The 20,382-nt window shown below is 47.3% G+C and overlaps 21 non-coding genes across 21 annotated transcripts; all 21 read right to left on the bottom strand.

The window, feature by feature from the left end:
* Window positions 1-7,929: 7,929 nt before the first annotated feature.
* Window positions 7,930-8,048, bottom strand: LOC127594260 (5S ribosomal RNA). Its single transcript, XR_007960666.1, has one exon. It is a non-coding gene; the product is annotated as a 5S ribosomal RNA (ribosomal RNA).
* A 479-nt stretch (window positions 8,049-8,527) lies between these two features.
* LOC127594326 (5S ribosomal RNA) lies at window positions 8,528-8,646 on the bottom strand. The gene has a single exon (XR_007960729.1). It is a non-coding gene; the product is annotated as a 5S ribosomal RNA (ribosomal RNA).
* Window positions 8,647-9,128: 482 nt separating this feature from the next.
* LOC127594389 (5S ribosomal RNA) lies at window positions 9,129-9,247 on the bottom strand. The gene has a single exon (XR_007960788.1). It is a non-coding gene; the product is annotated as a 5S ribosomal RNA (ribosomal RNA).
* A 479-nt stretch (window positions 9,248-9,726) lies between these two features.
* On the bottom strand, window positions 9,727-9,845 carry LOC127594282 (5S ribosomal RNA). The gene has a single exon (XR_007960687.1). It is a non-coding gene; the product is annotated as a 5S ribosomal RNA (ribosomal RNA).
* A 478-nt stretch (window positions 9,846-10,323) lies between these two features.
* Window positions 10,324-10,442, bottom strand: LOC127594387 (5S ribosomal RNA). Its single transcript, XR_007960787.1, has one exon. It is a non-coding gene; the product is annotated as a 5S ribosomal RNA (ribosomal RNA).
* Window positions 10,443-10,920: 478 nt separating this feature from the next.
* LOC127594386 (5S ribosomal RNA) lies at window positions 10,921-11,039 on the bottom strand. Its single transcript, XR_007960786.1, has one exon. It is a non-coding gene; the product is annotated as a 5S ribosomal RNA (ribosomal RNA).
* Window positions 11,040-11,518: 479 nt separating this feature from the next.
* LOC127594256 (5S ribosomal RNA) lies at window positions 11,519-11,637 on the bottom strand. Its single transcript, XR_007960662.1, has one exon. It is a non-coding gene; the product is annotated as a 5S ribosomal RNA (ribosomal RNA).
* Window positions 11,638-12,117: 480 nt separating this feature from the next.
* LOC127594261 (5S ribosomal RNA) lies at window positions 12,118-12,236 on the bottom strand. Its single transcript, XR_007960667.1, has one exon. It is a non-coding gene; the product is annotated as a 5S ribosomal RNA (ribosomal RNA).
* Window positions 12,237-12,714: 478 nt separating this feature from the next.
* Window positions 12,715-12,833, bottom strand: LOC127594385 (5S ribosomal RNA). Its single transcript, XR_007960785.1, has one exon. It is a non-coding gene; the product is annotated as a 5S ribosomal RNA (ribosomal RNA).
* A 479-nt stretch (window positions 12,834-13,312) lies between these two features.
* On the bottom strand, window positions 13,313-13,431 carry LOC127594384 (5S ribosomal RNA). The gene has a single exon (XR_007960784.1). It is a non-coding gene; the product is annotated as a 5S ribosomal RNA (ribosomal RNA).
* A 479-nt stretch (window positions 13,432-13,910) lies between these two features.
* On the bottom strand, window positions 13,911-14,029 carry LOC127594281 (5S ribosomal RNA). The gene has a single exon (XR_007960686.1). It is a non-coding gene; the product is annotated as a 5S ribosomal RNA (ribosomal RNA).
* A 478-nt stretch (window positions 14,030-14,507) lies between these two features.
* Window positions 14,508-14,626, bottom strand: LOC127594280 (5S ribosomal RNA). The gene has a single exon (XR_007960685.1). It is a non-coding gene; the product is annotated as a 5S ribosomal RNA (ribosomal RNA).
* A 479-nt stretch (window positions 14,627-15,105) lies between these two features.
* LOC127594290 (5S ribosomal RNA) lies at window positions 15,106-15,224 on the bottom strand. The gene has a single exon (XR_007960695.1). It is a non-coding gene; the product is annotated as a 5S ribosomal RNA (ribosomal RNA).
* Window positions 15,225-15,702: 478 nt separating this feature from the next.
* LOC127594265 (5S ribosomal RNA) lies at window positions 15,703-15,821 on the bottom strand. The gene has a single exon (XR_007960671.1). It is a non-coding gene; the product is annotated as a 5S ribosomal RNA (ribosomal RNA).
* A 479-nt stretch (window positions 15,822-16,300) lies between these two features.
* LOC127594289 (5S ribosomal RNA) lies at window positions 16,301-16,419 on the bottom strand. The gene has a single exon (XR_007960694.1). It is a non-coding gene; the product is annotated as a 5S ribosomal RNA (ribosomal RNA).
* Window positions 16,420-16,897: 478 nt separating this feature from the next.
* Window positions 16,898-17,016, bottom strand: LOC127594264 (5S ribosomal RNA). The gene has a single exon (XR_007960670.1). It is a non-coding gene; the product is annotated as a 5S ribosomal RNA (ribosomal RNA).
* A 479-nt stretch (window positions 17,017-17,495) lies between these two features.
* On the bottom strand, window positions 17,496-17,614 carry LOC127594383 (5S ribosomal RNA). Its single transcript, XR_007960783.1, has one exon. It is a non-coding gene; the product is annotated as a 5S ribosomal RNA (ribosomal RNA).
* Window positions 17,615-18,092: 478 nt separating this feature from the next.
* Window positions 18,093-18,211, bottom strand: LOC127594359 (5S ribosomal RNA). Its single transcript, XR_007960760.1, has one exon. It is a non-coding gene; the product is annotated as a 5S ribosomal RNA (ribosomal RNA).
* A 480-nt stretch (window positions 18,212-18,691) lies between these two features.
* Window positions 18,692-18,810, bottom strand: LOC127594258 (5S ribosomal RNA). Its single transcript, XR_007960664.1, has one exon. It is a non-coding gene; the product is annotated as a 5S ribosomal RNA (ribosomal RNA).
* A 479-nt stretch (window positions 18,811-19,289) lies between these two features.
* On the bottom strand, window positions 19,290-19,408 carry LOC127594259 (5S ribosomal RNA). The gene has a single exon (XR_007960665.1). It is a non-coding gene; the product is annotated as a 5S ribosomal RNA (ribosomal RNA).
* Window positions 19,409-19,887: 479 nt separating this feature from the next.
* On the bottom strand, window positions 19,888-20,006 carry LOC127594381 (5S ribosomal RNA). The gene has a single exon (XR_007960781.1). It is a non-coding gene; the product is annotated as a 5S ribosomal RNA (ribosomal RNA).
* Window positions 20,007-20,382: the final 376 nt, after the last annotated feature.

Below are 20,382 nucleotides of genomic sequence, written 5' to 3'. Positions count from 1 at the left end.
CAAGCTGAACACGTTTTTTGACTTGGAATGTGTCTTCATAGGAATGAGTTGTGTAGTCAAATTAATGGTCATTTAGGCTTCAGGAGGTCAACCTCAACTAAATACATGTTGAAATATGTGCATAAGTCCTTAATGCTCATTGTATCAATGTATCTTCATAGGAATGAGGTGTGTCATCAAAAAAATGGTGATTTATGCTTCAGGAGGTCAACCTGAACTAAATACATGTTGAAATGTGTGCATAAGTCCTTTGGTTTAAGCGTGACACTCAATTTGAGTTTTTATTGCTTTAAATGCACTTTCAGGCCGAGTGGAGCACGTTTTTTGACTTTGAATGTATCTTCATAGGAATGAGATGTGTAGTCAAATTAATGCTCATTTAGGCTTCAGGAGGTCAACCTGAACAAAATACATGTAGAAATGTGTGCATGAGTCCTTTGGTTTAGGCGTGACACTCAATTTGAGTTTTTATTGCTTTAAAATGCATTTTCAGGCCGTATCGAGCACGTTTTTTGACTTTGAATGTATCTTCATAGGAATGAGGTGTGTCATCAAAAAAATGGTGATTTAGGCTTCAAGGGGTCATCCTGAACAAATTACATGATGAAGTGTGTGCATAAGTCCTTTGGTTTAAGTGTGACACTCAATTTGAGTTTTTATTGCTTTAAATGCATTTTCAGGCAGAGTTGCGCACGTTTTCAGAGTTTGAATGTATCCTCATAGGAATGAGTTGTGTAGTCAAATTAATGGTCATTTAGGCTTCAGGAGGTCAACCTGAACAAAATACATGTTGAAATATGCGCATTAGTCCTTTGATTTAGGTGTGACACTCAATTTGAGTTTTTATTGCTTTAAATGCATTTTCAGGCCGAGCTGAACACGTTTTTTGACTTGGAATGTGTCTTCATAGGAATGAGTTGTGTAGTCAAATTAATGGTCATTTAGGCTTCAGGAGGTCAACCTGAACTAAATACATGTTGAAATATGTGCATAAGTCCTTTGATTTAGGCGTGACACTCAATTTGAGTTTTTATTGCTTTAAAATGCATTTTCAGGCCGTATCGAGCACGTTTTTTGACTTTGAATGTATCTTCATAGGAATGAGGTGTGTCATCAAAAAAATGGTGATTTAGGCTTCAAGGGGTCATCCTGAACAAATTACATGATGAAGTGTGTGCATAAGTCCTTTGGTTTAAGTGTGACACTCAATTTGAGTTTTTATTGCTTTAAATGCATTTTCAGGCAGAGTTGCGCACGTTTTCAGAGTTTGAATGTATCCTCATAGGAATGAGTTGTGTAGTCAAATTAATGGTCATTTAGGCTTCAGGAGGTCAACCTGAACAAAATACATGTTGAAATATGCGCATTAGTCCTTTGATTTAGGTGTGACACTCAATTTGAGTTTTTATTGCTTTAAATGCATTTTCAGGCCGAGCTGAACACGTTTTTTGACTTGGAATGTGTCTTCATAGGAATGAGTTGTGTAGTCAAATTAATGGTCATTTAGGCTTCAGGAGGTCAACCTGAACTAAATACATGTTGAAATGTGTGCATAAGTCCTTTGGTTTAGGCGTGACACTCATTTTCAGTTTTTATTGCTTTAAATGCACTTTCAGTCCGAGTTGAGCCCGTTTTTTTACTTTGAATGTATCTTCATAGGAATGAGTTGTGTGATCAAATTAATGGTGATTTAGGCTTCAGGGGGTCATCCTGAACAAAATACATGTTGAAGTGTGTGCATAAGTCCTTTGGTTTAATCGTGACACTCATTTTGAGTTTTTATTGCTTTAAATGCATTTTCAGGCCAAGCTGAACACGTTTTTTGACTTGGAATGTGTCTTCATAGGAATGAGTTGTGTAGTCAAATTAATGGTCATTTAGGCTTCAGGAGGTCAACCTGAACTAAATACATGTTGAAATATGTGCATAAGTCCTTAATGCTCATTGTATCAATGTATCTTCATAGGAATGAGGTGTGTCATCAAAAAAATGGTGATTTATGCTTCAGGAGGTCAACCTGAACTAAATACATGTTGAAATGTGTGCATAAGTCCTTTGGTTTAAGCGTGACACTCAATTTGAGTTTTTATTGCTTTAAATGCACTTTCAGGCCGAGTGGAGCACGTTTTTTGACTTTGAATGTATCTTCATAGGAATGAGATGTGTAGTCAAATTAATGCTCATTTAGGCTTCAGGAGGTCAACCTGAACAAAATACATGTTGAAATGTGTGCATAAATCCTTTGGTTTAGGCGTGACACTCAATTTGAGTTTTTATTGCTTTAAATGCATTTTCAGGCCGTACCGAGCACGTTTTTTGACTTTGAATGTATCTTCATAGGAATGAGGTGTGTCATCAAATTAATGGTGATTTAGGCTTGAGGGGGTCAACCTGAACTAAATACATGTTGAAATGTGTGCATAAGTCCTTTGGTTTAAGCGTGACACTCATTTTGAGTTTTTATTGCTTTAAATGCACTTTCAGGCTGAGTTGAGCACGTTTTTTGACTTTGAATGTATCTTCATAGGAATGAGATGTGTAGTCAAATTAATGCTCATTTAGGCTTAAGGAGGTCAACCTGAACAAAATACATGTTGAAATGTGTGCATGAGTCCTTTGGTTTAGGCGTGACACTCAATTTGAGTTTTTATTGCTTTAAAATGCATTTTCAGGCCGTATCGAGCACGTTTTTTGACTTTGAATGTATCTTCATAGGAATGAGGTGTGTCATCAAAAAAATGGTGATTTAGGCTTCAGGGGGTCATCCTGAACAAATTACATGATGAAGTGTGTGCATAAGTCCTTTGGTTTAAGTGTGACACTCAATTTGAGTTTTTATTGCTTTAAATGCAGTTTCAGGCCGAGTTGCGCACGTTTTCAGAGTTTGAATGTATCCTCATAGGAATGAGTTGTGTAGTCAAATTAATGCTCATTTAGGCTTCAGGAGGTCAACCTGAACAAAATACATGTTGAAATATGCGCATTAGTCCTTTGATTTAGGTGTGACACTCAATTTGAGTTTTTATTGCTTTAAATGCATTTTCAGGCCGAGTCGAGCACGTTTTTTGACTTTGAATGTGTCTTCATAGGAATGAGTTGTGTAGTCAAATTAATGGTCATTTAGGCTTCAGGACGTCAACCTGAACTAAATACATGTTGAAATATGTGCATATGTTCGTTATTAAAGACTTTTTGTGTTCATACAAAATCTTTTCGTGTCTGCTTTACCTGGGGATCCACCTCGTTATTTTGTTGTGCACGAGGCGATCTTTCATCGCCTCGGGCACAACGTGACAACCTGAATCCCTTGTGTGCCAAGCTTCCCCCTGATCTGCCCAGGGTGGTTCATAAACAACTGGTAAAAGTAGAAAAATGTATGCAAATTAAACAGGATAATGAGAGCATGAGTGTTTGGGATGCGACCACTATTGTAACTAAGGAGACTGAATTGACGAGGCAAATGTTGCTGGATTTGCCTAAAACTTACTATGACATACAATTGTGGGCAATAGACTGGCTTAAGAGTAAGTATTTACCCAAAGAGATTATGGACCTTTTAGAGGGAATAGCCTCTTGCAAATTGACTAGGTTGAATGATAGAAAATCAGACGCGTTGAGTTCCCTTTATCCAACAACATTGGGTCCTTCACAACAACTGGCGTTTGAATTGCTATCTGAGGTAAACCCAATGACTTATTTGGTTAATTGTATGGATGCTTGGGTGACTGTCACAGGACAGAACCCCAATAGTCATCCATTGAATCAAGCTTTGTTCAGGCAAGCAGTGCTGGGGGGTTGTCTGTATGATGTGCAGAAAATGATGACTAACTCTCCCACTATCCCCACTTCAGATGACGTGAACTGGCGAACTCATTTCCTATATTATGTGCAGCAATCTCGAATGAGAGCCGAGGAAGAGACTGAGAAAACATCCAAGCTACAAAATGACTTTTTGAATCCACAAGTACAAGAGGCTAAGAGAGCCTCCAGTAATGCATGCAAAAGAGAGAAACTTGGGAGATCTAATCAAATGTCAATCAGTGTCTCTCAACAGGCTCCACCACGGCTGATCACACCCACATTGCAGCTCCAAGCCACACCTCAACATTACGGCCTCCCCACAAGGCAGGGCCGAGACGCATGGCTGGGGGGAGGTTCGAGACGGGAAGGTGGGCGTGGACGAGGAAGTCACGGGAGCCAAGCTGGCTGTTTCATTTGTGGTGATGTGAATCATTGGACAAGGAAATGCCCGCACCGCCGGCACCCACCTGTTCATCAATCAGGCTATGATCAACAAGCTCTGACTCCTCCTCCGCAAAACCAACAACAATGACAGGATACGGCACCCCCAAATGGACAATACCCATCTGCTCCATGGGTACCCGAATCCCCAACAATAGGGATCACTGCTGGCCTCACTGAAAGACTGTCATGAACTTGAACATGCTGGACCACACTTGCTCCCAATGCCTGCTGATACAAGGCTGACTGTTGCTAAAGTCAGCCGATGACCCACCATTGAACTCTGTCTTCCAACAGTATCGGCTTTGGTCTCCTTAGACTTCCTCCATATGACCTTACCATCCGCTGATCGGTCCTTCCCACTGCACAATGCTTTTGACAAACTAGAGATTGAAATTTATCGCATGGCCTGGTTGGGTGAAACACAAGGCAATTTATTTAATGTTCCCTCCTCCTCAATTATTGTAGGGCCTGAAGGGTGTGGCAGCCAGAGTGGACCTGTCAGAGGATCTCATCTCATTGACTGGTATCTAGGCCTGACATGGCGGCGCCGCTCATACTTTTTTGCCGTCTACTCAAATATCCCAAAATTCTCATTCGTACACCTTTTTTGTAATCGATTTAGATACGTTTTTTTCCATATATCACTTTCAGAATCGAATAGGGAATTTTCTCATTCTCTCACCTTGGAGTTAAACTTTACTACACTCGGTTGCCCCACGTATTCGATTTTGTCTTCTGGAATTTTTATCCAAGTGCTTAAACAGCTACCCTACTCTTTCCGACCTACGGATGACGTTGTACTTATTCGGTATGGTAATGTTCTTATCGATGGATCATCTAAGATTTGCTCTTTGGAAGCCGCAAGGTGGCTCCTTTGACATTTGGCTTTTTGCTGTTTCAAACTATCGCATGTGAAAATTACAATGCGCACTGCCTTTATATTTTCGGGGAGACTGAACACATCAGAAGGTACAGCGATGCCGGTTTCTTTTGTGCAGCCTGGTGTACAATACAATACAATACAATACATGCTGATTCATATAGCAATTTACTTAGAGGTTTCTGAAAAAGAAGGTTCTGTTTCTGTAGTTCTTTTTCAGAAAAGAGAGGGGAATGTGACTGGCAGGAACGTGAACAACAGGGAAGTAAAAGACTAATTTTGATGAATTTTGACATACGTCAGCATGCAATTGGACCCAATTGAACAAAAACATTCAGCATGCATCAGATATGCGGCAGCATGAGGCAAATATTTACAATAAAAAATTTAAAAAACTGCACAGGGCGGCCCGGTAGTCCAGTGGTTAGCACGTCGGCTTCACAGTGCAGAGGTACCGGGTTCGATTCCGGCTCCGGCCTCCCTGCGTGGAGTTTGCATGTTCTCCCAGGGCCTGCGTGGGTTTTCTCCGGGTGCTCCGGTTTCCTCCCACAATCCAAAAACATGCGTGGCAGGCTGATTGAACACTCTAAATTGTCCCTAGGTGTGAGTGTGAGCGTGGATGGTTGTACGTCTCTGTGTGCCCTGTGATTGGCTGGCAACCAATTCAGGGTGTCCCCCGCCTACTGCCCGAAGACAGCTGGGATAGGCTCCAGCACCCCCCGTGACCCTAGTGAGGATCAAGCGGCTCGGAAGATGAATGAATGAATGAATGCCACAGGAACATCGATGCAACATTGCGTGAAGAAAAAACAAAGAAACAAAAACTTAGAGAGGCTCTGCTAAAACCAAAAGAAGTAGTTATTAAATGCAGGACACATATTAGAAGGACTTTTCCCACGTAAAAGTAGGGAATGACAAAGCAGACTAGATGACTAAAGAGACAGTAGAAGACGACTTGATCTTTAGTGATGGAAGTGGAATCAAAAATGGGAAATTGTATATTTTCCAAACTAACAACCTTATTTCAGACCAAGAGAGGGTATCCCGGAGGAGAAGAACTAACTGGGTGGCCAGGGATGAGACTGGTTTGTATCGGCATGAAATTGATGGACGTCCAGTCCTGTCGGCAACTAAATTGAAGACTCCAATTCGGGAGGCATGGGTTTTTTATCTGCAATTCAAGGTAAGCTCGAACCAACGAATCAGAGGCTTGTATCAAACACTCCGATGGTGATGACCTCAGAGAAATCGGATTGGGATGAGACGCTACCACTTGCGCTTTCACCATGAGGTCCACCGTTAAGTCCACCACGGGTCTCACACCTTTTAAGATGGGACGTGACCAGGAGTTCCCCGCTCCATGGCAATCCATGGACCGGGGGCTCTTCAACAAACGATTCCCCATGAAGCAGACTAGGAGTCATTGAGTGTTCTCGTCTCCTATTTTCAGGAGCGGACGAGACTCCAGGGTGAACACCCCATGAAACCACAGACGTATCCCGAGCATGTGTATCTGGGGGTCCTACAGCGGAAGTGGCACCAGCCGAGATGAATGGGACCACGCAGAGTGACACAAAGGACCCATCATGCTGTCTACCGGGAAGGAATGCGTCAGCCCCAAGAAGCGTCTCCAACTTCAAAAGTGACCTTCGGAAGGACGACTGGACGTGAAACCAAGACAAAGTTCTCAGGGGGCCCAGAACTAATAACATATCTTCCTGATTATACTGGTTATTTTGGTCTCTATTTCTCTACTAATGTGGGCGCTGGTGGCAGGCTTCACTGAGACTGTTATTTCCGGCTGTAGTTTATTTGATGATGCTTTGCACAAGATTGGGTTGGTTGTCCCGCTTTGACGACGGAGTTTGACACCGAAGTTTTGTGATCACAATATTAATTGTGATCAAGAGAGGGATTTGTTAAGGAATTATTCCGCCAGAAGTAGTAGTAGAACATTGTTGATGAATTTCATCTTGCTATGAGAACTATTGACACTAGTCTCTGTCCTGAACATCTGCTTGTACTTAAAACAAAGAGTGGAGGGTGAAGTTGGGGCCCTAATTGCCCTTGAGTGATTAACCGCCCCCTCGCCGTCTTCTGCGTCCCCCACATCGTAAAAGTCCCTGAAGGCTGTCAAGTGCCTTCGAAGAGGAAACCTAATATCAAGTTTTGTGGACCAGCAGATATTCTCTGTACTTTGTCAAAATGCCAAGATCGAACTTTGCTTGACTTTCTTTGTTTCAGATTTTTACATAAGGGGAAGGACTGCCCGCAGCTAATTAACATAATTAACATACCATGCCTATATGTACGTGTGACTGAAGTTGCTCGGGGCTTTCCGATGAAATCTGAGACTCACAGGAGCCCGAATCGATTCGTGTTGCGTTGCGATAAACTGAAGAAAAGACAACGTGGTGTTGGGTCTTCTTCCACATTATAGAGAGATAAAAGAATCTGTAACCAAGGAAGGGCCAAGAGCAAATTGACAGCTCCCATTCCTCAACACAAATCAACGTGAAGGAAACGATTTCAAACCACAGGATAAGTGAAAGTTGAATGACGAATGAAAGCCAAAATTTTTGGAAAGAGAAGTGCTTCATGTCCAAGTGCTATCATTATCGATCCACGTGCAGACGGCTCCCTCTGTTGGACATTAATTTTATTCCAAAGAGACGTTGATCTGTCAAATCAACGTGGAGGAAACGATTTCAAACCACAGGATAAGTGAAAGTTGAATGACGAATGAATGCCAAAATTTTTGGAAAGAGCAGTGAATCGTGTTGTGAATTGGAGGTGGGTGCAAAAGCTTACAGCACCTGGTATTCCCAGGCGGTCTCCCATCCAAGTACTTACCAGGCCCGACCCTGCTTAGCTTCCGAGATCGGACGAGATCGGGCGTTCTCAGGGTAGTATGGCCGTAAGCGAGGGAAAACGTGAAAATTGTCCCCTTTATAGCAGACAGGGCACTTGCGGGTCGGGGATGGAGAAGTGGGGTGATTTTTTTTTCATTTAATGACCTCCTCCCGAGAGCACGAAGGAGGGGCCCGCTCCCGTGGTGGTTTGAGCGCGCAGCCTGTCAGGCTCGCATATGGTCCTCTGCGAGCACGCAGATGCGGTATTTGATGTTTGTTGCAAAAGTGGGCTTTTCCAGTGGAGGTGCAAAGGCATCCAGCAGGCGGAAATCCCAAGTTGCTTCATGTCCAAGTGCTATCATGACCGATCCCCGTGCAGACGGCTCCCTCTGTTGGACATTAATTTTATTCCAAAGAGACATTGATCTGTCAAATCAACGTGAAGGAAACGATTTCAAACCACAGGATAAGTGAAAGTTGAATGACTAATGAAAGCCAAAATTTTTGGAAAGAGCAGTGAATCGTGTTGAGAATTGGAGGTGGGTGCAAAAGCTTACGGCACCTGGTATTCCCAGGCGGTCTCCCATCCAAGTACTAACCAGGCCCGACCCTGCTTAGCTTCTGAGATCGGACGAGATCGGGCGTTCTCAGGGTAGTATGGCCTTAAGCGAGGGAAAACGTGAAAATTGTCCCCTTTATAGCAGACAGGGCACTTGCGGGTCGGGGATGGAGGAGTGGGGTGATTTTTTTTTTTTCATTTAATGACCTCCTCCCGAGAGCACGAAGGAGGGGCCCGCTCCCGTGGTGGTTTGAGCGCGCAGCCTGTCAGGCTCGCATACGGTCCTCTGCGAGCACGCAGATGCGGTATTTGATGTTTGTTGCAAAAGTGGGCTTTTCCAGTGGAGGTGCAAAGGCATCCAGCAGGCGGAAATCCCAAGCTGCTTCATGTCCAAGTGCTATCATGACCGATCCCCGTGCAGACGGCTCCCTCTGTTGGACATTAATTTTATTCCAAAGAGACGTTGATCTGTCAAATCAACGTGAAGGAAACGATTTCAAACCACAGGATAAGTGAAAGTTGAATGACGAATGAATGCCAAAATTTTTGGAAAGAGCAGTGAATCGTGTTGAGAATTGGAGGTGGGTGCAAAAGCTTACAGCACCTGGTATTCCCAGGCGGTCTCCCATCCAAGTACTAACCAGGCCCGACCCTGCTTAGCTTCCGAGATCGGACGAGATCGGGCGTTCTCAGGGTAGTATGGCCGTAAGCGAGGGAAAACGCGAAAATTGTCCTCTTTATAGCAGACAGGGCACTTCTGGGTCGGGGATGGAGTAGTGGGGTGATTTTTTTTCATTTAATAAACCTCCTCCGGAGTGCACAAAGGAGGGGCCCGCTCCCGTGGTGGTTTGAGCGCGCAGCCTGTCAGGCTCGCATACGGTCCTCTGCGAGCGCGCAGAGGCTGTACTTGATGTCTGTTGCAAAAGTGGGCTTTTCCAGTGGAGGTGCAAAGGCATCCAGCAGGCGGAAATCCCAAGCTGTTTCATGTCCAAGTGCTATCATTACCGATTCCCGTGCAGACGGCTCCCTCTGTTGGACATTAATTTTATTCCAAAGAGACGTTGATCTGTCAAATCAACGTGAAGGAAACGATTTCAAACCACAGGATAAGTGAAAGTTGAATGACGAATGAATGCCAAAATTTTTGGAAAGAGCAGTGAATCGTGTTGTGAATTGGAGGTGGGTGCAAAAGCTTACAGCACCTGGTATTCCCAGGCGGTCTCCCATCCAAGTACTAACCAGGCCCTACCCTGCTTAGCTTCCGAGATCAGACGAGATCGGGCGTTCTCAGGGTAGTATGGCCGAAAGCGAGGGAAAACGTGAAAATTGTCCCCTTTATAGCAGACACGGCACTTGCGGGTCGGGGATGGAGTCGTGGGGTGATTTTTTTTTCATTTAATGACCTCCTCCCGAGAGCACGAAGGAGGGGCCCGCTCCCGTGGTGGTTTGAGCGCGCAGCCTGTCAGGCTCGCATACGGTCCTCTGCGAGCACGCAGATGCAGTATTTGATGTTTGTTGCAAAAGTGGGCTTTTCCAGTGGAGGTGCAAAGGCATCCAGCAGGCGGAAATCCCAAGCTGTTTCATGTCCAAGTGCTATCATGAACGACCCCGTGCAGACGGCTCCCTCTGTTGGACATTAATTTTATTCCAAAGAGAACTTGATCTGTCAAATCAACGTGAAGGAAACGATTTCAAACCACAGGATAAGTGAAAGTTGAATGACTAATGAAAGCCAAAATTTTTGGAAAGAGCAGTGAATCGTGTTGAGAATTGGAGGTGGGTGCAAAAGCTTACAGCACCTGGTATTCCCAGGCGGTCTCCCATCCAAGTACTAACCAGGCCCGACCCTGCTTAGCTTCCGAGATCGGACGAGATCGGGCGTTCTCAGGGTAGTATGGCCGTAAGCGAGGGAAAGCGTGAAAATTGTCCCCTTTATAGCAGACACGGCACTTGCGGGTCGGGGATGGAGTAGTGGGGTGATTTTTTTTTCATTTCATGACCTCCTCCCGAGAGCACGAAGGAGGGGCCCGCTCCCGTGGTGGTTTGAGCGCGCAGCCTGTCAGGCTCGCATACGGTCCTCTGCGAGCACGCAGATGCAGTATTTGATGTTTGTTGCAAAAGTAGGCTTTTCCAGTGGAGGTGCAAAGGCATCCAGCAGGCGGAAATCCCAAGCTGTTTCATGTCCAAGTGCTATCATGAACGACCCCGTGCAGACGGCTCCCTCTGTTGGACATTAATTTTATTCCAAAGAGAACTTGATCTGTCAAATCAACGTGAAGGAAACGATTTCAAACCACAGGATAAGTGAAAGTTGAATGACTAATGAAAGCCAAAATTTTTGGAAAGAGCAGTGAATCGTGTTGAGAATTGGAGGTGGGTGCAAAAGCTTACAGCACCTGGTATTCCCAGGCGGTCTCCCATCCAAGTACTAACCAGGCCCGACCCTGCTTAGCTTCCGAGATCGGACGAGATCGGGCGTTCTCAGGGTAGTATGGCCGTAAGCGAGGGAAAACGTGAAAATTGTCCCCTTTATAGCAGACACGGCACTTGCGGGTCGGGGATGGAGTCGTGGGGTGATTTTTTTTTCATTTAATGACCTCCTCCCGAGAGCACGAAGGAGGGGCCCGCTCCCGTGGTGGTTTGAGCGCGCAGCCTGTCAGGCTCGCATACGGTCCTCTGCGAGCACGCAGATGCAGTATTTGATGTTTGTTGCAAAAGTGGGCTTTTCCAGTGGAGGTGCAAAGGCATCCAGCAGGCGGAAATCCCAAGCTGTTTCATGTCCAAGTGCTATCATTACCGATTCCCGTGCAGACGGCTCCCTCTGTTGGACATTAATTTTATTCCAAAGAGACGTTGATCTGTCAAATCAACGTGAAGGAAACGATTTCAAACCACAGGATAAGTGAAAGTTGAATGACGAATGAATGCCAAAATTTTTGGAAAGAGCAGTGAATCGTGTTGTGAATTGGAGGTGGGTGCAAAAGCTTACAGCACCTGGTATTCCCAGGCGGTCTCCCATCCAAGTACTAACCAGGCCCTACCCTGCTTAGCTTCCGAGATCAGACGAGATCGGGTGTTCTCAGGGTAGTATGGCCGTAAGCGAGGGAAAACGCGAAAATTATCCTCTTTATAGCAGACAGGGCACTTCTGGGTCGGGGATGGAGTAGTGGGGTGATTTTTTTTTTCATTTAATGACCTCCTCCCGAGAGCACGAAGGAGGGGCCTGCTCCCGTGGTGGTTTGAGCGCGCAGCCTGTCAGGCTCGCATACGGTCCTCTGCGAGCGCGCAGATGCGGTATTTGATGTTTGTTGCAAAAGTGGGCTTTTCCAGTGGAGGTGCAAACGCATCCAGCAGGCGGAAATCCCAAGCTGTTTCATGTCCAAGTGCTATCATGACCGATCCCCGTGCAGACGGCTCCCTCTGTTGGACATTAATTTTATTCCAAAGAGACGTTGATCTGTCAAATCAACGTGAAGGAAACGATTTTAAACCACAGGATAAGTGAAAGTTGAATGACGAATGAATGCCAAAATTTTTGGAAAGAGCAGTGAATCGTGTTGAGAATTGGAGGTGGGTGCAAAAGCTTACAGCACCTGGTATTCCCAGGCGGTCTCCCATCCAAGTACTAACCAGGCCCGACCCTGCTTAGCTTCCGAGATCGGACGAGATCGGGCGTTCTCAGGGTAGTATGGCCATAAGCGAGGGAAAACGTGAAAATTGTCCCCTTTATAGCAGACAAGGCACTTGCGGGTCGGGGATGGAGTAGTGGGGTGATTTTTTTTTCATTTAATGACCTCCTCCCGAGAGCACGAAGGAGGGGCCCGCTCCCGTGGTGGTTTGAGCGCGCAGCCTGTCAGGCTCGCATACGGTCCTCTGCGAGCACGCAGATGCAGTATTTGATGTTTGTTGCAAAAGTGGGCTTTTCCAGTGGAGGTGGAAAGGCATCCAGCAGGCGGAAATCCCAAGCTGTTTCATGTCCAAGTGCTATCATGACCGACCCCGTGCAGACGGCTCCCTCTGTTGGACATTAATTTTATTCCAAAGAGACGTTGATCTGTCAAATCAACGTGAAGGAAACGATTTCAAACCACAGGATAAGTGAAAGTTGAATGACGAATGAATGCCAAATTTTTTGGAAAGAGCAGTGAATCGTGTTGAGAATTGGAGGTGGGTGCAAAAGCTTACAGCACCTGGTATTCCCAGGCGGTCTCCCATCCAAGTACTAACCAGGCCCGACCCTGCTTAGCTTCCGAGATCGGACGAGATCGGGCGTTCTCAGGGTAGTATGGCCGTAAGCGAGGGAAAACGTGAAAATTGTCCCCTTTATAGCAGACACGGCACTTGCGGGTCGGGGATGGAGTCGTGGGGTGATTTTTTTTTCATTTAATGACCTCCTCCCGAGAGCACGAAGGAGGGGCCCGCTCCCGTGGTGGTTTGAGCGCGCAGCCTGTCAGGCTCGCATTCGGTCCTCTGCGAGCGCGCAGATGCGGTATTTGATGTTTGTTGCAAAAGTGGGCTTTTCCAGTGGAGGTGCAAAGGCATCCAGCAGGCGGAAATCCCAAGCTGTTTCATGTCCAAGTGCTATCATGACCGATCCCCGTGCAGACGGCTCCCTCTGTTGGACATTAATTTTATTCCAAAGAGACGTTGATCTGTCAAATCAACGTGAAGGAAACGATTTCAAACCACAGGATAAGTGAAAGTTGAATGACGAATGAATGCCAAAATTTTTGGAAAGAGCAGTGAATCGTGTTGAGAATTGGAGGTGGGTGCAAAAGCTTACAGCACCTGGTATTCCCAGGCGGTCTCCCATCCAAGTACTAACCAGGCCCGACCCTGCTTAGCTTCCGAGATCGGACGAGATCGGGCGTTCTCAGGGTAGTATGGCCGTAAGCGAGGGAAAACGCCAAAATTGTCCTCTTTATAGCAGACAGTGCACTTCTGGGTCGGGGGTGGAGTAGTGGGGTGATTTTTTTTCATTTAATAAACCTCCTCCGGAGTGCACAAAGGAGGGGCCCGCTCCCGTGGTGGTTTGAGCGCGCAGCCTGTCAGGCTCGCATACGGTCCTCTGCGAGCGCGCAGAGGCTGTACTTGATGTCTGTTGCAAAAGTGGGCTTTTCCAGTGGAGGTGCAAAGGCATCCAGCAGGCGGAAATCCCAAGCTGTTTCATGTCCAAGTGCTATCATTACCGATTCCCGTGCAGACGGCTCCCTCTGTTGGACATTAATTTTATTCCAAAGAGACGTTGATCTGTCAAATCAACGTGAAGGAAACGATTTCAAACCACAGGATAAGTGAAAGTTGAATGACGAATGAATGCCAAAATTTTTGGAAAGAGCAGTGAATCGTGTTGTGAATTGGAGGTGGGTGCAAAAGCTTACAGCACCTGGTATTCCCAGGCGGTCTCCCATCCAAGTACTAACCAGGCCCTACCCTGCTTAGCTTCCGAGATCAGACGAGATCGGGCGTTCTCAGGGTAGTATGGCCGAAAGCGAGGGAAAACGTGAAAATTGTCCCCTTTATAGCAGACACGGCACTTGCGGGTCGGGGATGGAGTCGTGGGGTGATTTTTTTTTCATTTAATGACCTCCTCCCGAGAGCACGAAGGAGGGGCCCGCTCCCGTGGTGGTTTGAGCGCGCAGCCTGTCAGGCTCGCATACGGTCCTCTGCGAGCACGCAGATGCAGTATTTGATGTTTGTTGCAAAAGTGGGCTTTTCCAGTGGAGGTGCAAAGGCATCCAGCAGGCGGAAATCCCAAGCTGTTTCATGTCCAAGTGCTATCATGAACGACCCCGTGCAGACGGCTCCCTCTGTTGGACATTAATTTTATTCCAAAGAGAACTTGATCTGTCAAATCAACGTGAAGGAAACGATTTCAAACCACAGGATAAGTGAAAGTTGAATGACTAATGAAAGCCAAAATTTTTGGAAAGAGCAGTGAATCGTGTTGAGAATTGGAGGTGGGTGCAAAAGCTTACAGCACCTGGTATTCCCAGGCGGTCTCCCATCCAAGTACTAACCAGGCCCGACCCTGCTTAGCTTCCGAGATCGGACGAGATCGGGCGTTCTCAGGGTAATATGGCCGTAAGCGAGGGAAAACGTGAAAATTGTCCCCTTTATAGCAGACACGGCACTTGCGGGTCGGGGATGGAGTAGTGGGGTGATTTTTTTTTCATTTCATGACCTCCTCCCGAGAGCACGAAGGAGGGGCCCGCTCCCGTGGTGGTTTGAGCGCGCAGCCTGTCAGGCTCGCATACGGTCCTCTGCGAGCACGCAGATGCAGTATTTGATGTTTGTTGCAAAAGTGGGCTTTTCCAGTGGAGGTGCAAAGGCATCCAGCAGGCGGAAATCCCAAGCTGTTTCATGTCCAAGTGCTATCATTACCGATTCCCGTGCAGACGGCTCCCTCTGTTGGACATTAATTTTATTCCAAAGAGACGTTGATCTGTCAAATCAACGTGAAGGAAACGATTTTAAACCACAGGATAAGTGAAAGTTGAATGACGAATGAATGCCAAAATTTTTGGAAAGAGCAGTGAATCGTGTTGAGAATTGGAGGTGGGTGCAAAAGCTTACAGCACCTGGTATTCCCAGGCGGTCTCCCATCCAAGTACTAACCAGGCCCGACCCTGCTTAGCTTCCGAGATCGGACGAGATCGGTCGTTCTCAGGGTAGTATGGCCATAAGCAAGGGAAAACGTGAAAATTGTCCCCTTTATAGCAGACAAGGCACTTGCGGGTCGGGGATGGAGTAGTGGGGTGATTTTTTTTTCATTTAATGACCTCCTCCCGAGAGCACGAAGGAGGGGCCCGCTCCCGTGGTGGTTTGAGCGCGCAGCCTGTCAGGCTCGCATACGGTCCTCTGCGAGCACGCAGATGCAGTATTTGATGTTTGTTGCAAAAGTGGGCTTTTCCAGTGGAGGTGGAAAGGCATCCAGCAGGCGGAAATCCCAAGCTGTTTCATGTCCAAGTGCTATCATGACCGACCCCGTGCAGACGGCTCCCTCTGTTGGACATTAATTTTATTCCAAAGAGACGTTGATCTGTCAAATCAACGTGAAGGAAACGATTTCAAACCACAGGATAAGTGAAAGTTGAATGACGAATGAATGCCAAAATTTTTGGAAAGAGCAGTGAATCGTGTTGAGAATTGGAGGTGGGTGCAAAAGCTTACAGCACCTGGTATTCCCAGGCGGTCTCCCATTCAAGTACTAACCAGGCCCGACCCTGCTTAGCTTCCGAGATCGGACGAGATCGGGCGTTCTCAGGGTAGTATGGCCGTAAGCGAGGGAAAACGTGAAAATTGTCCCCTTTATAGCAGACACGGCACTTGCGGGTCGGGGATGGAGTCGTGGGGTGATTTTTTTTTCATTTAATGACCTCCTCCCGAGAGCACGAAGGAGGGGCCCGCTCCCGTGGTGGTTTGAGCGCGCAGCCTGTCAGGCTCGCATTCGGTCCTCTGCGAGCGCGCAGATGCGGTATTTGATGTTTGTTGCAAAAGTGGGCTTTTCCAGTGGAGGTGCAAAGGCATCCAGCAGGCGGAAATCCCAAGCTGTTTCATGTCCAAGTGCTATCATGACCGATCCCCGTGCAGACGGCTCCCTCTGTTGGACATTAATTTTATTCCAAAGAGACGTTGATCTGTCAAATCAACGTGAAGGAAACGATTTCAAACCACAGGATAAGTGAAAGTTGAATGACGAATGAATGCCAAAATTTTTGGAAAGAGCAGTGAATCGTGTTGAGAATTGGAGGTGGGTGCAAAAGCTTACAGCACCTGGTATTCCCAGGCGGTCTCCCATCCAAGTACTAACCAGGCCCGACCCTGCTTAGCTTCCGAGATCGGACGAGATCGGTCGTTCTCAGGGTAGTATGGCCATAAGCGAGGGAAAACGTGAAAATTGTCCCCTTTATAGCAGACAAGGCACTTGCGGGTCGGGGATGGAGTAGTGGGGTGATTTTTTTTTCATTTAATGACCTCCTCCCGAGAGCACGAAGGAGGGGCCCGCTCCCGTGGTGGTTTGAGCGCGCAGCCTGTCAGGCTCGCATACGGTCCTCTGCGAGCACGCAGATGCAGTATTTGATGTTTGTTGCAAAAGTGGGCTTTTCCAGTGGAGGTGGAAAGGCATCCAGCAGGCGGAAATCCCAAGCTGTTTCATGTCCAAGTGCTATCATGACCGACCCCGTGCAGACGGCTCCCTCTGTTGGACATTAATTTTATTCCAAAGAGACGTTGATCTGTCAAATCAACGTGAAGGAAACGATTTCAAACCACAGGATAAGTGAAAGTTGAATGACGAATGAATGCCAAAATTTTTGGAAAGAGCAGTGAATCGTGTTGAGAATTGGAGGTGGGTGCAAAAGCTTACAGCACCTGGTATTCCCAGGCGGTCTCCCATTCAAGTACTAACCAGGCCCGACCCTGCTTAGCTTCCGAGATCGGACGAGATCGGGCGTTCTCAGGGTAGTATGGCCGTAAGCGAGGGAAAACGTGAAAATTGTCCCCTTTATAGCAGACACGGCACTTGCGGGTCGGGGATGGAGTCGTGGGGTGATTTTTTTTTCATTTAATGACCTCCTCCCGAGAGCACGAAGGAGGGGCCCGCTCCCGTGGTGGTTTGAGCGCGCAGCCTGTCAGGCTCGCATTCGGTCCTCTGCGAGCGCGCAGATGCGGTATTTGATGTTTGTTGCAAAAGTGGGCTTTTCCAGTGGAGGTGCAAAGGCATCCAGCAGGCGGAAATCCCAAGCTGTTTCATGTCCAAGTGCTATCATGACCGATCCCCGTGCAGACGGCTCCCTCTGTTGGACATTAATTTTATTCCAAAGAGACGTTGATCTGTCAAATCAACGTGAAGGAAACGATTTCAAACCACAGGATAAGTGAAAGTTGAATGACGAATGAATGCCAAAATTTTTGGAAAGAGCAGTGAATCGTGTTGAGAATTGGAGGTGGGTGCAAAAGCTTACAGCACCTGGTATTCCCAGGCGGTCTCCCATCCAAGTACTAACCAGGCCCGACCCTGCTTAGCTTCCGAGATCGGACGAGATCGGGCGTTCTCAGGGTAGTATGGCCGTAAGCGAGGGAAAACGCGAAAATTGTCCTCTTTATAGCAGACAGGGCACTTCTGGGTCGGGGTGGAGTAGTGGGGTGATTTTTTTTCATTTAATAAACCTCCTCCGGAGTGCACAAAGGAGGGGCCCGCTCCCGTGGTGGTTTGAGCGCGCAGCCTGTCAGGCTCGCATACGGTCCTCTGCGAGCGCGCAGAGGCTGTACTTGATGTCTGTTGCAAAAGTGGGCTTTTCCAGTGGAGGTGCAAAGGCATCCAGCAGGCGGAAATCCCAAGCTGTTTCATGTCCAAGTGCTATCATTACCGATTCCCGTGCAGACGGCTCCCTCTGTTGGACATTAATTTTATTCCAAAGAGACGTTGATCTGTCAAATCAACGTGAAGGAAACGATTTCAAACCACAGGATAAGTGAAAGTTGAATGACGAATGAATGCCAAAATTTTTGGAAAGAGCAGTGAATCGTGTTGAGAATTGGAGGTGGGTGCAAAAGCTTACAGCACCTGGTATTCCCAGGTGGTCTCCCATCCAAGTACTAACCAGGCCCGACCCTGCTTAGCTTCCGAGATCGGACGAGATCGGGCGTTCTCAGGGTAGTATGGCCGTAAGCGAGGGAAAAGGCGAAAATTGTCCCCTTTATAGCAGACAAGGCACTTGCGGGTCGGGGATGGAGTAGTGGGGTGATTTTTTTTTTCATTTAATGACCTCCTCCCGAGAGCACGAAGGAGGGGCCCGCTCCCGTGGTGGTTGGAGCGCGCAGCCTGTCAGGCTCGCATACGGTCCTCTGCGAGCACGCAGATGCGGTATTTGATGTTTGTTGCAAAAGTGGGCTTTTCCAGTGGAGGTGCAAAGGCATCCAGCAGGCGGAAATCCCAAGCTGTTTCATGTCCAAGTGCTATCATTACCGATTCCCGTGCAGACGGCTCCCTCTGTTGGACATTAATTTTATTCCAAAGAGACGTTGATCTGTCAAATCAACGTGAAGGAAACGATTTCAAACCACAGGATAAGTGAAAGTTGAATGACGAATGAATGCCAAAATTTTTGGAAAGAGCAGTGAATCGTGTTGTGAATTGGAGGTGGGTGCAAAAGCTTACAGCACCTGGTATTCCCAGGCGGTCTCCCATCCAAGTACTAACCAGGCCCGACCCTGCTTAGCTTCCGAGATCAGACGAGATCGGGTGTTCTCAGGGTAGTATGGCCATAAGCGAGGGAAAACGTGAAAATTGTCCCCTTTATAGCAGACACGGCACTTGCGGGTCGGGGATGGAGTCGTGGGGTGATTTTTTTTTCATTTAATGACCTCCTCCCGAGAGCACGAAGGAGGGGCCCGCTCCCGTGGTGGTTTGAGCGCGCAGCCTGTCAGGCTCGCATTCGGTCCTCTGCGAGCGCGCAGATGCGGTATTTGATGTTTGTTGCAAAAGTGGGCTTTTCCAGTGGAGGTGCAAAGGCATCCAGCAGGCGGAAATCCCAAGCTGTTTCATGTCCAAGTGCTATCATGACCGATCCCCGTGCAGACGGCTCCCTCTGTTGGACATTAATTTTATTCCAAAGAGACGTTGATCTGTCAAATCAACGTGAAGGAAACGATTTCAAACCACAGGATAAGTGAAAGTTGAATGACGAATGAATGCCAAAATTTTTGGAAAGAGCAGTGAATCGTGTTGAGAATTGGAGGTGGGTGCAAAAGCTTACAGCACCTGGTATTCCCAGGCGGTCTCCCATCCAAGTACTAACCAGGCCCGACCCTGCTTAGCTTCCGAGATCAGACGAGATCGGGCGTTCTCAGGGTAGTATGGCCGTAAGCGAGGGAAAACGCGAAAATTGTCCTCTTTATAGCAGACAGGGCACTTCTGGGTCGGGGGTGGAGTAGTGGGGTGATTTTTTTTCATTTAATAAACCTCCTCCGGAGTGCACAAAGGAGGGGCCCGCTCCCGTGGTTGTTTGAGCGCGCAGCCTGTCAGGCTCGCATACGGTCCTCTGCGAGCGCGCAGATGCGGTATTTGATGTTTGTTGCAAAAGTGGGCTTTTCCAGTGGAGGTGCAAAGGCATCCAGCAGGCGGAAATCCCAAGCTGTTTCATGTCCAAGTGCTATCATGACCGATCCCCGTGCAGACGGCTCCCTCTGTTGGACATTAATTTTATTCCAAAGAGACGTTGATCTGTCAAATCAACGTGAAGGAAACGATTTCAAACCACAGGATAAGTGAAAGTTGAATGACGAATGAATGCCAAAATTTTTGGAAAGAGCAGTGAATCGTGTTGTGAATTGGAGGTGGGTGCAAAAGCTTACAGCACCTGGTATTCCCAGGCGGTCTCCCATCCAAGTACTAACCAGGCCCGACCCTGCTTAGCTTCCGAGATCGGACGAGATCGGGCGTTCTCAGGGTAGTATGGCCGTAAGCGAGGGAAAACGCGAAAATTGTCCTCTTTATAGCAGACAGGGCACTTCTGGGTCGGGGGTGGAGTCGTGGGGTGATTTTTTTTTCATTTAATAAACCTCCTCCGGAGTGCACAAAGGAGGGGCCCGCTCCCGTGGTGGTTTGAGCGCGCAGCCTGTCAGGCTCGCATACGGTCCTCTGCGAGCGCGCAGAGGCTGTACTTGATGTCTGTTGCAAAAGTGGGCTTTTCCAGTGGAGGTGCAAAGGCATCCAGCAGGCGGAAATCCCAAGCTGTTTCATGTCCAAGTGCTATCATTACCGATTCCCGTGCAGACGGCTCCCTCTGTTGGACATTAATTTTATTCCAAAGAGACGTTGATCTGTCAAATCAACGTGAAGG

This window comes from Hippocampus zosterae, chromosome 21 (assembly GCF_025434085.1).
Source record: "Hippocampus zosterae strain Florida chromosome 21, ASM2543408v3, whole genome shotgun sequence".
In the NCBI taxonomy this organism is placed as follows: domain Eukaryota; kingdom Metazoa; phylum Chordata; class Actinopteri; order Syngnathiformes; family Syngnathidae; genus Hippocampus; species Hippocampus zosterae.
The sequence above is the reverse complement of the archived record's forward strand: the minus strand, read 5'-3'. Positions and strand labels throughout refer to the sequence as shown.